Raw genomic sequence first — 16412 nt, 5'->3', positions numbered from 1 at the left:
ACAAGATTGTGGAGAGTGCAAATGTAAATTTTAATAAGCATATATAAGTCCAAGTTGATGAATCCAAGAAATCATATGATTATAGATCCTTTGTATATTTCTATGAAGGAATGACTATTGAAGAAAATGCTACCAATCAAGTTGGGAATCAACAAAAAAAATTAGTATCACCCGAGTCACAACTAGTGAATGTCGATCTACATTTAGAAGCTGAGTTGTAGAATGTAGAAAATGCACATTTTGATTTTGAAAATAGTATGCATGAAAAAGATAATAAAGTACTAGATGGAATATGTTATCTCAAAGGAATATATTGCTGACATCTTCACAAAAGCACTACCTAAAGATGCTTTTGAGTATCTTAGAGGTAATTTAGAGGTGATACCCCTAACCAAGGCTAATTGAATTAAAAGCAAGATTGAATTACATTAGAGGAATTGGTTGTTGAAATATTGCACATTGATGCAGAGGATACTTAATTTAGGATTCATGCTTGAAGTAATTGAAGTACTAAAGTTTCAAAATTAGTCACAAGCAAGATGATAGAGGGAGAAAGCGAAAGAACCTACAAATTCTACACTTTCATATTAAGATGTTGAAATAGTATGACTTTGGCATTTTTTTCAAAGAGGGAGAAGTAAAGTAGAAACTAATCAACAACAAATTGATCAATAGTATAAAGGAGAAAGTGAAGAAATTGATCAGAATAGAGAATAGCAGAAGATGAGCAATGCATATAGAGGGAGAAACTATAAGAAGGAAGAAAGGAAAGAAAAATGGTACAATAGCTAAGAGGGAGAGGTTAGCATAAAGAAAATACGGAGATGTTACAACAAATGGTAACACAATTACTTTTTGGCATTTGACTTACTATCTTAACCTAGTTAGCACTTTGATGATTTGGTTGAATAGCTTAAGTTTGATGGTTACTCAATTTGGTTTTTCATCAATGCCAAAGAGGGAGATTATTGGAAATCTGATTGAAAAGATCATTGATGAAGATGAAGAAGATTGATCAAAGAGGGAGATTGTTGTTAAAAGAATGTTTTCAATCATTGTTCTTTTTTCCATTGATGTCAAACCTACTATTTGTAGGAATGACAATTTATCACTAGATCCAAGTACTATCACTTAGTTGATTGATGAAGAGGATTCTATCAAAATGATGTAACAAAAGTACCTAAAGGAAAGGTTGAGTTATGATGTTGTAATGAAGTGCAAGGATTAGTTAAGACAATGGTTAAATGATGTATTTATAACATGCTTGAAGATACAGAGGTTGGTGACACTTAGAGACATTGGAAGAATAAGTTGTAACAAGGTGGACTACAAAGCTTAAACTAAGTGCATTAGTTGGTCCCGAGAAAGCTAGTTGAAGCTAAGAAAATTCTCAATTCGAGCCAAGAAAAAGGAAAATCTAGTCTGTGTTAAGTGATTTTCATGTGCTGAATGAAGTTCAAGTGTTGAGTAGAGTAACGGGTGTTGAGCATTAGAAAATCTTAGTTGTTGCCGAGTGAACTTTAGGTGTCAAGCATCAGTAAAAATGTAGTTGATGCTTAGTAACATAGTATGTGTTGAGCATCAGGATTTTAGTAGTGTCGAGCTACTATATTATTTTAAATGATAAAGATTTTCCAAATCTAAGCCAACAAAGTTGTTGCCTTGAATTTTTTGAACTAGTTGGAGGATAAGGATGATGAGTTGGTGGCATATAATTTTATGTAAAACATTTTTGAGTGAATTCAAGTGGATTCTTCATGATGTTTCTAGAAGAAACATAATATGGGTTAGATACAATGAATCCTACCTAATTCATACAAATTGAAACTAAACAAGGGAAGAATCGAGTGAGAAAAGGAGTACCAAACTTCTATTTAAGGATTCACATACCAAGAAGGAAAAGTTGCTGGTGTGCCAAATTGTGAAGTGGTTAGAAGGGTGTCAAGGAGAAGACATCTAGGAGAAGGAAGAGCATAGAGGGTTTACTTCAATAAGTGGTTAGAGAGAGATGATTGCATTGGTACATTGAGCATGGAGACTCAGGGAGACTAAGCTTGAAAGGAGAGCAAGCTATCAAGAGTTGCAAAGACTAAAAGCTAGGAAAAAATATGAGCTAAGAAGTGATATGAGATCTATAAGTTGAGTTGTACACTTTAATCAAGTCAAAATCCCTAATTTTTACTCTCTAGAAATTGTATCAATTAGGATAGAAGAAAAACCTATGGACTTAGGTTGGTTTAATAGCCATTTGTAAATCCTTTAACAAGGTTGCATTCCAAGTGAATGTTCTAAAGTCCTCTACCTAGGCCCACTTCTAATAGGGTGGTTGAATCTTTTAACTAGGTCACATTTAACAGTGTGTTGTAAGCTTTTAACGGGGCAGGCCTTTCACAGGGCATCACTTCAGAAGAGTGAGAATTGAGTAGCATGTTACTGGTGGTTTTTTCCCAAATTGGGTTTCCATATAAATCACTATGTTATGTGTTGATCTTTTCATGTGTTATGCTTGCATGTTGATTTATATTAACTTGTTGAATAGGAATGTCTAACCTTGGATGAATGAATGGATGAATGGGCTCACTACACCTACCAAAAAAAAAGTTTGAATATGACAAGTTGGACCTTGAATAACTGATTCACCCCCCCATCTTAGTTATTCTAAAGCATTTCTAACAATTGGTACTAGAGCCATCTGTTGATTTAGTTTCAAGGTACTAGAAGCAGGAAGATCAAAATGTCCAAGAGAGAAGTTCCCAAGCTTAACAAAGAAAATTTTTTTGCATGGAAAAGTATAATGAAATTATAGCTTGGATCAATAGGTGACTATGCACAAACCTCAATTGGAACATAACATGTAGAACTAGTTGGACCTCTTACTATAGATGATTTGAGCAAAAGGAAGGAGCACAATCAGGTAATGTTGGAGATTGTCTCTGCACTTAGTTATGCTCAATATGATGACATCAAATGATGATATACTACATTAAAGATGTGGAAATCCCTAACAAATATCTATATAGGAGATCAGAATGTTTAGAGAGCTAAGAGAGAAAGGCTCAGAGGAAAGTTTGATGACATGAAAATTTAGGAAGGTGAAAATGCTTCTCAATATGTTACTAGAATGAAAGAAGTGGTAAGTGCAATAAGAAGTCTAGGTGATCAATTGGAAGAAGAGACTGTCAATAGAAAATATTGGAAAGTTTGATTCAAGAAGTGATGAAGGTATGTTCCTTGGTTATTCATTGAAAAGAAAAACTTATAATTTTAGATGGTTAAGACTATTGTTGAGAGCACAAATGTGAAAGTGGATGAGAAGCTTGGAGTTCAGGAAAGGATACTTGATTATAATTCTAATGAAGAAGCTAATCCAAAGGCTAACCAATATCATTTTTATTTTTTTTATGAGACTAAAAATAAATTGAAGAATTCCATACAAGTTGTGGTATAAAGAGAGGAACATAGATATGAACCTAGACCAAAAATATGATTTGAGAGAATATCACTATATAAAAATTTGACATAGAATAACCTCATTGATAAGATTATTGGAAGAAAAGATAGGGGAGTTATGACAAGAAAAGAACTACAACAAGAATTATATTTTATATCTCAATTTTAACCTAAAAGTGCATATGAAGCCTACAAGGATGATCATTTGTTCAAGTAGTCAAGGAAGAACTAGATTAGGTTGTGAAGAATGAGACATGGGAACTAGTCCCTAAACCTAAGGACACAATTTTTATAGGAAGTAAGGGGGATTTTAGAAACAAGATCTATGCATAAGGAGAGATTGTGAGAAACTAAGCTAGATTGATATGTAAATGATATTCATAGACATAAGGCATAGATTATGATGATATACTTGTACCTATTGCAAGAATTGAAGTAGTAAGAAGCTTCTTTTCTTATGAAAATAATAAGAAATTTAAAGTTTATCGAATGGATGTGAAGTCAATATTTCTAAATTGATAACATAAATAAGAAGGCTATATTATTGAGAAACCTAAAGGATTTCGTATGACAGATGAAGGAGATATGGTATAGAAGCTAAAGAAAACATTGTATGGATGAAAAAAAGTTCCTAGAACTTGGTATGCAAGGTTGGGCAAGTATTTTGAAAAAATTGGATTTGTTAAAGAATTTGTAGATAGTAGCTTGTATTTGAAATAAATTGAGAATGGTTTTTTGATTTTGTGATATTTTTGGATGATAAAATATTTGGAGGTGATGATAAGGCAAGTGAAAAATTTGTTGATGAAATAAAGAAGGAATTTGAAATGAGCATGATGAGTGAGATGAAGCATTCTTTAGATTTGTAGATTGTGCAAAAAAGTGAAGGTATTCTCATTTCTTAGATTAAGTATTTGAAAGATTTATTAAAGAGGTTTGGGTTTCAAGAGTTGTAAGCCTATTGGTACACTTATGATAACTAGTCACAAGTTATCTAGCAAAGATGAGACACTTATTGTCGAGTAGAAAAAATACAGATTCATGATTTGATGTTTGCAATAATTGACTCACACAAGACTAGATATAGAAAATGATTTTGGTATAGGAGTAATATTTTGAGCTAATCCTACAAAATCACATTATGTAGTAGTAAAAATGATATTCAAATATTTAAAGGGTAAACCTTATTTTGGGTTTAGGCATGATAGATCAAATTAATTTACTTTATGTGCATATATTGATGTAGACTAAGTAGGAAATTGACATAGGCCCAATGGATGAATAACTAGGGCCAAAGGCTTACCTAGTGATCCAATCCACCCTACAAGAGTTAACACAATAGAACCAAACACAAAGAACAACCACCAAAAGAGGAAGAAGAGGAAAATGCTTTATTGATTCTTCAAATATCCAACATACATGCCTAGTTGTAAGGTCTTCTTGTTTATGACCAAATACAAAATACAAATTCCAAATCCATGAACCAACTTTAGATTCACATTTATAGACACTTCTACCTTCCCTTTCTCAACTCCACAAAATTTTCCCTAACTCTAATCCTAAATACCCTATTTATACTTTCCAAAATGGCTTATAGAAGATTCTAGAACATAGAAAAGGCCACAAGTCAAATCTTTACAAATATTAGCTATCTAATAGAAATTAAATGTAGGCAAAGTTAGCCCAAACTTGAACTAGACACAGACAACTAGGAAAATGAAGGCTTCATAGAAATTGGCACTTAGCAACAATAGGAGCTTGGCACCCAAAGGATCCCTTGGCACCAATAGGAACTCAACACCCAAAGGATCACTCGACACCAACAAGAACTTGACACCCAAAGGATTACTTGAAACCAATAGGTAGAAAGAACAAAAGTACAAGATTGCAAGAATACCTAGGATTCTTCTACATCAGACAACCAGGGTTGGAGAAAATAATTCTCTTGAATCATGCAAGTGTCACAACCTAAGATAAATCCAACTCATATTGAGAAATCCATGTAGCATCTTCAACTGGTCTATTATTCCATTTCACCAAATACTCATAGTAATCTTTCCCTCTTTTACTCTTACCAATTCTCTAATCCAAAATCCATTCAACTTCTTCAATTAGCTCTTTAGGATAATCATCAGGTACAACAACTTCATCGTCTGATTCATGATACTTATATAGATCAGAAATATTGAATATAAGAGATATATCCATGTCATTAGGTAATTGAACTTCATAAGCATTACCACTGTCAAACTTCTTCAAGATCTTACAAGGTCCAAATTTCTTCATCTTTAGCTTACTGTATGTTCCAACTCAGAATCTTCCTTTCTTCAGATGAACCATCACCTCATCATCCACTTGAAAATCATGGCATATTTTAGAATGATCAACATTCACCTTATACTTTTTATTACTTTGTTCCAACCTCAACTTCACTTCCTTATGAAAAGACTCCATAAAATCAACAAATTCTTCTCCTACAGTGCTTTTCTTTTCTTCACTAGGAACATCTCTCAAATCTGATATACCTCTAGAATGCATTCCAATAACAATCTCAAAATGTTTCTTCCCTGTACTCCTATTCACTGAATTGTTATATAAATATTTAGCTTATGTCAATACCATCTCCCAATTACTTGGCTTATTCCCAACTAAACATCTCAGCAAATTACCCAAGCTTCTATTCACAACCTTTGTCTATCCATATATTTGTGGATGGAATGTAGAACTAAACTTCAACTCAATGCCCATCTTCTTCAACAAAGTCTTCCAAAAGTAGCCAACAAACTTACTGTCTCTGTCAGAAATAATACTTCTTGGTAATCCATGCAATCTCACAATCTCTTTAAAGAAAAGTTTAGCAACATGCTTAGCATTTGATATCTTTTTACATGGTATGAAATGAGCCATCTTAGAAAATCTATCCACTATAAAAAATATAGAATCATACCCCTTGACTATCTTAGACAATCCAAGAACAAAATCCATACTAATGCTAGTCCAAGGTTTCTTAGGTACAGTAATAGTTGTACATAAACAAGTACTTTGACTCACTACTTTTGCAACTTGACAAACTCCACAACTCTTTACAAATTTCTAAACATCCTTATACATTTTTGGCCTATAATAATTCTCTTTTAGAAAACTCAATGTCTTATCAATTCCAAAATGTCTAGCCAATCCACCACTATGCTTTTCCTTAATTAGATTCAACCTCATAGAGCTTCTAGGAATACACAAGTGAATACCTTTGAATAACATACCTTCTTGAATGAAATACTCATCATACTTACTTATGTGATATGTTAGTTTTGGTGCTTTGTATTCTCCCCATGCCTCAAAAAAATTAGGATCGAACCTCATAGAGCTTCTAGGAATACACAACTGAATACCTTTGAATAACATACCTTCTTGGATGAAATTCTCATCATACTTACTTATGTGATATGTTAGATTTGGTGCTCTAGATTCTCTCCATGCCTCAAAAAAATTAGGATCAACATCAAACAACTTTTTCATTTCATGAAAAGCAAGAACTTCAACCTTCATTTCAGTCAACAAAGAATGTCTTATACTCAATACATCAGTAACTCTATTAGTAATTCCACTCTTATGCTTAATGAAAAATGTAAACCTCTACAAATACTCAACTCACTTCATATGTCTCTGATTTAATTTATGTTGACTCCATAAGTGTTGTAAAGTTTTATGATCAGTATACAACACAAACTTCTTAGGAATCAAATAATGTATCCACTTCTTCAATGCTTGAACAATGTCATAAAATTCTTGATCATACACATAATACTTCCTTTCAACATCATTCAACTTTTCACTAAAGAAAGCAACAGGTTTACCTTCTTGACTTGATATAGCTCCTATTACATTACCACTTGCATCACATTCAACTTGAAGTGCTCTATTAAAATCAGGTAAAGCTAATATAGGTAATTTAACAACCTTTTGTTTCAAAGGCTCAAAACTCTTATTAGCTTCATGTGTCCACTTGAATTCCTTTTTATCTCCCCTCATTGTCTTAGTCATAGCATTACAAACAATAGTAAAATTCTTTATAAACTTTCTATAAAAACTAGCCAAACCATGAAATTATCTTACCTCACCCACATTCTCAAGTGTAGGCCATTCCAAAATTGCTTTAACCTTTGTAGGATCCATATTCAATCCATCAACAAAAATCGCAAATCCCAACTACACAATCTCCTCTTGCATAAAAGAACACTTTTTCAAATTAATCAACAACTTTTCCTCTTTCAATCTCTACAATACTTGTCTAATATGCTCAAGATTTTCTTCCTTAGTGTTACTAAATATCAAAATATCATCCAAATATGCAATCATACATTTAACCAAAAATCTTTTCAAAACTTCATTCATCAACCTCATGAAAGTACTAGGTGCATTAGTCAAACCAAAAGGCATAACCAACCTTTCATACAAACCATCTTTTTTCTTGAAAGAAATCTTCCATTCATCACCTTCTCTAATTCTGATCTAATGATAGCCACTCTTCAAATCAATCTTGGTAAAGTACTTTTCTCCACTCGAACAATCCATTATGTCATCCATCCTTGGCATAAGAAACCTATATTTCACTGTGATTTTGTTAATAGCTCTAGAATTAGTACACATTCTCCATTCTTTTTAGGTGCTAATATAGTATGAACAACACATGAAATCAAGCTTTCTCTAATCAAACCTTTCTACAACAACTCATGCACTTGTTTGTTAAGTTTTTCATTCTCTGTAGGTGTTAATCTATATGGTGCTTTATTTGGAAAACTGGCTCCAGGAATTAGATCCATACAATGAATTATAATTCTTATTGGAGGTAAACCATTAGGAATATGATCAGCAATAATGTCTTTATACTCATTTAGCAATTTTTTAATTTCTACTAGTACTCATCTATTACTATCTGTTGTCACTCAGTCATTACTAGCTTCTACTACTCAGCCATTACTACCAATACTCGATCCTCTAGGAACTATGGCAAAATACACTTGATTCCTTTTCATTTCCTTTTCAAATTGTTTCCCATTAACCATGAAATTTTTTATAGTAGTACAATTAACCTCATGTGGACTTTCAATGAAAAGCAACAATGTTTGTTTCTTCCCATTTACCCAAAGGGTATATTGATTTGATCTTCCATCATGTACAACATATCTATCATATTTCTAAGGTCTACCCAACAAAATATGACAACAATCCATGGGCATAATATCACACAAAACTTCATCAAAGTAATGTCCAATTTTGAAGTTCACAAGGCATTGCTCACTTACCAATATCTTATGCTTATCTTTGATCCATGAAACATGATAAGGTTTGGGATGTTTCAGACTTTGCAACTATAACTTGGTATCTAGTTTTTCTGATGCCAAATTTGTAGAACTTCAACTATGAATGATCAGTTTACAACATTTTCCAGCCGCTTACATCTTGTCTTGAAAAAACTTCTCCTTAAAACTAGTTCCTCATCACTTCCCTTATTACATAACGTTCTTCTCACCATTAGATTTTCTCTAGCCTCAGGTCCACTTGGTGAACTCTCATCATCTTCTTGAATCAAAAAATTTCTTCTACCTTGCCTACGTTTAGAGGATCTACATTCAAAGAATCTATGTCCCTCTTTACCACATCATAAACAATTACCTTGAAATCCACCTATAGAATAGGAATTACCTCTTCCTCAATAAGAATTTGTGCCTCATTAGTAAGAATTTCCACTTTCCCATTCAGTCTTGCCTTTTTCATCATTCTTCCATTCAAATTTTTCCTTATCCTACATATAACTTTTAGATCTACCACCTTCACCATAAGATCCACCTTTGCCTCTTTGGAATATGCCACCTCTACCTCTTTTTCTTTATTCATGCTTCTTTGTCAAGGTCTCGTCAGCTTTTAAGGCATATTTATATGCTTCTTCTAGACTTTCCAACTTCACAAAACCTTTTTCATCTTGAATTATAGATCTCAATTCATTAATGTACCTTGCAATTTTCTCAACATCATCATCCACATGTCCAGATCTTATGTCCAATCTATAGAATTCCTCAGTATATTCTTTCATAGTCATGTCCTTTTGTTTCAAATTTTTCATCATTCTCAACAAGCTACCTTGGTAATTAGTAGGGAGGAATGTTTTCTTTACCTTTTTCAGTATCTTTGGTTAAGTTCTAATCTTCTTCTTTCCTCTCCTTTGTCTATTAGTTTGCAATTGCTTCGACCATAGTGATGCATGACCTTTCAACCTAGTGACTACAATCTTCACCTTTCTATTATCAGGAGTGTTTTCATACTCAAAGAACTTCTCCATATCAGAGATCCAATCTAACAAAGCATTGGTATCCAATTTTCTATCATAAGGAACAACTTCTATAGTAGGCTTTGAATTTTCCCTAGACAACACTCACAACAATCTTTCCTCATCTTGATCTTCTTCAGGTTCTAGATTATGGTTTGGTGTTGTTGCTTCATCATCACTTACACCATCAAGATGTGCTCTTGTCATCTGGGTTGTCTCCACAACATCTAATTTGGCTATAATTTGTCTCAATTCATCCAATATAGCATCATCGATATTTCTTCTACCATGAACCATCTTTACAAATCAGGTTCCTATAAGATCGTAACCCTCTACAAGTTATAGGTCAAATTCAAAAATCTACCACCCTACAACCAAATCCAAATTAAGTTTTTACATGATTAAATCTCCATAAGGATGAACCTCACACTCTGATACCAATTGATAGACCCAACATATGAGTAACTAGGGACAAAGGCTCACCTAGCTATCCAACCCACCCGGCAAGAGTTAACGCAATGGAATCAAACACGAAGAATAGCCACCAAAGGAGGAACAAGGGAAAAACACTTTATTGATTCTTCAAATATCCAACATATATGCCTAGCTATAATGCCTTCTAGGTTATGACCAAATACAAAATACAACTTCTAGATCCACGAACCAACTTTAGATTCATATTTATAAAAACTTCTTACTTCCCTTTCTCAACTCCCCAAAATCTGTCCTAGCTCTAAGCCCAAACACCCTATTCTTACTTGCCAAAATGGCTTACAAAATATTCTAGAACATAGAAAAGGCCACAAGTCAACTCTTTACAAAAATTGACTACCTAACAAAAATTAAATGTTGGTAGAGTCAGCCCAAACTAGAACTAGACACAGACAACTTGGAAAATGAAGGCTTCATAGAAACTCGCATTGAGCACCAATAGGAGCTTGACACCCAAAGGATCACTTGGCACCAATAGGAACTCAACACCCAAAAGATCACTTGGCACCAATAGGAACTTGACAGCCAAAGGATTTATCGGCACTGATAGGAACACGAAACCTAAAGGATCACTCGACACCAATAGGAACTTGGCACCCAAAGGATCAGTCAACACCAATAGGAACTCAACACCCAAAGGATCACTTGGCACCAATAGGCAAAAAGAAAAAAAGTGTAGGATTGCAAGGAAGCCCAGGATGCTCTTGCATCAACAATATGGATGAAAAAAAGAGTACATGTGGTGGAGCAATTTTCTTGGAGGAAGATTTGTTTCCTAGAGAAGAAAGAAAAAAGACTACATTTCATATAGTACAATAGAAGAAGAGTATGTAGTAGTAACAAACAATTGCAATAAGATTATGTGGATGAACCAAATGTTGAAGGATACTAGCATAGAATTTTTAGAACCTATTATCATGCAATGTGATAAAAAACTATAGTAAGTATGTCTAAGAATCACATCTTACATTCTAAGATGGAAAAATTATCTATGAAGTATAATTCTTTTAGAGAGAAAGTTCTGTAGAAAAGGAGATTAGATTGGAATATGTAAATACAAAGGAGCATATTGTAGATATTTTTACAAAGCCTTTTCCTAAGGATATATTTGAGTATTTGAGAGGTATGCTTAGGGTTATGCCCCTTCCCACTTCAAAGTAGATGATGCATAGATTCCATCAATCTAGTGGTACATAGCATTATTATTTACCTAGACTAAATGTTGATGCTTCCTCTATGAGTGAGTATCTATGTTTGAGCTGAGTCATGAAGGACTCTTGGTAGCTAGTATCGAACAAGGTCTTTGTACACTTGAGCTGGTTAATAATATTAAGTAGCAAGTTGACATAATGATTCCTCTTTCATTGATTTCAATGGGGAAGAAGTGAGGGCATGAAAGCCATCTCCTATAAATGGGGAGATAAATATCTCCTAAGAAAGGGCTAGAGTTAGGAAGAAAATATTGATGTTAAGAGGGGAGAATGCATAAAAGCATAAGCATATAAAATGGGAGAGAGATATGTCAATGAGAGAAGTATATCTAAGGGAGCACTAGTTATTCCTAAGAGTCTCATATTTGATTGATGAAGAGGATTTGAAAAAATGAGAGTACAACGCTAGTTACAATATGTTTGGTATTCTTGGAACTTAGATTCTTTTCATCTATGTTTCCATCAATGCCAAAGGGTGATATTTTTAGTATGAATGTTGATGATATTCCTTGTTGGCATTATGATATATTTTTGTCATTAGTTACAACACTTATTGGATTCTGAATGCTTACCAAGCTCTCACCGAACATTCCTTTGTAAGCCAAGCTTTACCTAGTTCTCAGTGTTTACTGAGTGATCGAGGTGAACAAAGAAGTCAGTGTTTACCAAGTGATCAAGGTGAACAAAGAAGTCAGTGTTTACCGAGTGATCGAGGTGAATAAAGAAGTCAGTGTTTATCGAGTGATCGAGGTGAACAAAGCAGCCAGTGTTTACCGAGTGTTCGAGGTAAAGAAAGGAATCAATTTTGACCGAGTGAAGATGTACTTAGTATTGACCGAGAACTTCATGATAACCGAGCTCCTGAGGTTATCAAGGAAATTAATTTTATCGAGCTTAGATGGTTATCAAGGAAATTAATTTTACTGAGCTCAGACGGTTATCAAGGAAACTAACTATCACCGAGTCACAAGGTTTTATCGAGTGTTTCCTTTGATCACCGAGCTATAGTTTAGATAGAAGTGTTCACCGAGTGACATCTCTTCTACCGAGTCTCCAGTGGTTATCAAGTTCAAAACTACTTGAAGTGTTTAGTATGGACCGTGCCTTCACTTCTACTGAGTGCATGACGATGCCGAGTAACGCAGTGGACACTGAGTATCAGAAGGACACCGAGTCAGTTCAGTGAACTCGAGTTTTTACCTTGGGCCGACTTTGTATAGAGATTTGCACTTGTTGTTTTGGCCGACCTTGCATGTATTGTTTATTTGGATGGTATATATATGCAATATATTGTATCATTCAAAGGTATGAAAAAAAAGGAAGAGTAATGGAAATAGTAATGGTAACGAATGAAAATGCGAAAGTGTGAAAGAAATACATGCGTGCGAAAGTATGTGTACTGAGTTGTGAAGATATTCAACAAGGTTGAGTTTTGGAGCAGAAAAGTTTTATCTATCACATCAAGGTGAATCAAAGCATAGTGGATCTTATCAGCAATCAGTTGTAATCAGATCCATTGTTTCATTCTAACAGGTGAATCAATTTTTTAAATCCTTTAACAAGGTAGACTTAATAGTCTTTTGTAAATCTCCTAACAAAGTGCATACTTTATTGTATGTTTGTAAATCCTCTAACAAGGTGGATCTAGCAATCCTTTGTGCTCCTAACAGGGCAGATCACCAGAAGTGGTCATTGTAAGCCTTAACTGGCCAACTTCATACTGTAGTAACGAAGCTTTGTGGGTTTCATCCCCACCCCAGTTTTACTTTCTATTTGGAAGGTTTCTGGGTCACCAAATCTATGTGTTCAAGTGTTGCAAATGATTTTGTTTCATGCTTACAGTAGGTTACTTGGATGAATGGTGAATATATCAGTATGCAGTTTTATTGTTTGAAATTTTAAGAGTTACTGATTCACCCCTCCCCTCTCAATAACTTGTCATATCTTGAATATTTCCAACAATTGGTATCAGAGCAATAAGGTTCTCAAGATAAAAGTTTCACAGCTTGAGCAAAGATCAAGGATAATGGAGATATTCAAACTTGACAAAACTATTGAGAATGAAAAGCTAGATCTGAAAATGGCCATGGCTCAACTCAATGAAGAAAAAGAGCATCTTTCACAATCCTTGAAAAGAAGAAAAGAACTTGCAAGGAAAATGAATGACCATCAGTATATTGAAGAAAAGATTGAAGATCTCTCACCATCAAGTAGTTCAGATGAAGCTGACAAAGCAATCAAAGAAATTTTAGAAAAGAATGGATCTCTGCAGGAAGAATTAAGAAAGCTCAAAAGAGAACAAGAAATCCAGTCCATCAGGCTATGCGAAATCTTGGAGCAAAGGAACAAGGCAGCTGAAGACTTAGAGGTAAGGAATAATCAATCCTCTCAGCTGGAAAATCTTGAAACTCAATTATCTAATGCAAATGAAGAAATTATGAATCTAAGATCTGAGAATGAGAATTTGAGAAATGACTTAATTACTGAAAGGAAAATCAATGCAAGCTTACAAAGTGATCTAATCTCTAAAAAACAAGTCAATGAGAGAATGGTAAAATCTCAAAAAGACATGGATCAATTGAAACTGCAAAATGAAGAAAACTTTTATAAAAAAAATGGTAAAGCAGGCCTTGGATACAAGGAAGAAGGTGAATCCTCCAAACAGGGTACTCAAAAGAATCAAAGACCTATTTGCAGCCACTGTGGTAAGTTAGGTCATACATCTAACAGATGTTGGAGCAATGGAAAAGGCAAATTTAATGGAAAGTGCTACAATTGCAATCAGCATGGACACAAAGCCAATGAATGCAAAGAGAAACCAAAAATTTGAAGGTAAATGTCACAAATGCCAAAAGCAAGGTCATAAGGCATCACAATGCAAATCCAAATCATTTAATCCAGTTGAACAACTTGTCAAAGCAATATTTGGTTGGGACTAAAACACTTGGTGCAGATGTCATTATTGTGGAGAATATGGTCATACTGGCATAAATTGTGCAAGGCATCACCTAAGAAAAAGGGATACCACTGTAAGATGTTATACATGTATAGAACTTGGTCATATATCTAAAAACTGCATGAACATAAAGAAAGTCGAGGATGAGAAGAAAATCAAAGTAGACAATATTCGGAAGCAAATGAAGCAGCAATGGATTCCAAAGTCTACCAAGCCAGATAATTCAAGTGATGGAATGGTCACTCAAGAAGTGAGTGACTCTACCATTTCCAATTAAGACTCATCAGGATAAGACCAGGACTGTATCTATAAAGCAATATCCTAAGCAGTCCTAGAATGAAAATATGATCAAATCAGTATTTCAGATACATCAGGATCATGGTCGGTACATGACCTTACCGAGCTCAATCGGGTGCAATAAGGCTTCTTTCACCAAGTTGCACTTACTGAGCATGGTTGGTTCTTCTCTTACCGAGTTAAGGTCGGTTTAACCTATTTTCTTTTGGTCACCGAGTTGCGAAGTTTAAGCCGAGCTAGTGGATGACAGTCTGTCGATCGCAGCTACCTCCATATTGAACATTAATGGCAAATTTTTCATCAAAAGGGTAGATTTTGACCTCATTTTTCACCGTGAATTCAAGATTTACACAAAAAAAAAGCTTTCAAGCGAGTTCAAGCGATTTGAAGAGATTTTCCAGCGAAGTATTCTTACGAAACCTTTTCACTCACCGAGCAGCAATGGCATCCACAAGCACCAGCAGCAGCAAGGCGAAGAAGGGTTCCAAAATGCTTGTGAAGGGAACAGAATGGAAGGCACCTACGTTCAAGCTCGTTCCTGCCATCGCTGAATCGCTCGATCCCAATGGAGCTCAATCATAGATTCCATCCAAGGTACTCCTCGTGAACGACATTCGCACTCATTTTAAGTGTGCTATTCAAGAAATAGGGACATTGGACATGGATAATGCCCTAGCAGAGTTATGGGTAAATGGTTCTCTCAAAATCGAGGACAAACATTTGGAAACAAAAGGTTTGACTCACATCGCGCATATGCCTAGAAACTTCCAAACCAAATGGATTAGGTATATCTTGAGTCGAGTGCATAATGGTCAGTTGTGGTTGGAACAACCTGTTTTGATAACCAAGAAGATGATTCACAAAATCACGGGTCTTCCGATGCTCAGCAAAGCCAAAACCACCAAAACCCTAGGACGGGATGAGTTACAGAGGAAAACCCTAGCCGAGTGGGACGGTAGAGGTTTGAAGGTTAACACTGTAACAGATCCGGAACTAAGATTTGGCATACATATTATTGCATATAAGTTATATAGTTCCAGCAGATTAAATAGTGTACCGTGTGAAGCTGTGGATTTGGCCCTGAAAATTGTAAAGAAGAATCTTGAGTTTGATCTGTCAGAAGTAATGTTGAAGCAGTTAAACAAGAACATGGACAGTATAAGGACATCGAAGAATAACCCCTGTAAATTTGGATCTCTGTTAATATGTTTACTATTTTATGTACAAAAATTCTTTCCATCAAAGGGAACCGTAGAATGGAGAAAAGATGTCCCAATTTTGTATCAGATTAAAGAGTTTATAGTAGAGATGGGAGAAAATTTTGATAGTATCATGGATAACTATTTTGAAGACTTTAAGGAGAGAATGAATAACCAATTCAGAATTCCTCCTAGGCTTGTTGAAAAATATAAAGATGACGTATGTTTTATGGTTGACTGTGACAAGGTATACATACAGGCAGTTAGACCCCGAGTTGCATGGGTGAAACCTCTTCCATATGAGGTAAATATTGATGAAACAAGGGATATCATTGAAGCACTGGTAAATGAGCCAGTAGACCCAAGGTAACAGACTTTTGGTACTTATGATGAAGCAAAGGCCAGAATTGAACTGGAAATCAAAACTCCACAGGCCATCAGCAAAGGTAAGAGGAAAGTGGCCAAACTGAAAACTGCAATAG

Source organism: Cupressus sempervirens, chromosome 8 (assembly GCF_028749045.1).
Source record: "Cupressus sempervirens isolate cs-2001-9-10 chromosome 8, ASM2874904v1, whole genome shotgun sequence".
NCBI classification, from domain to species: domain Eukaryota; kingdom Viridiplantae; phylum Streptophyta; class Pinopsida; order Cupressales; family Cupressaceae; genus Cupressus; species Cupressus sempervirens.
This window is presented reverse-complemented; position numbering follows the sequence as displayed.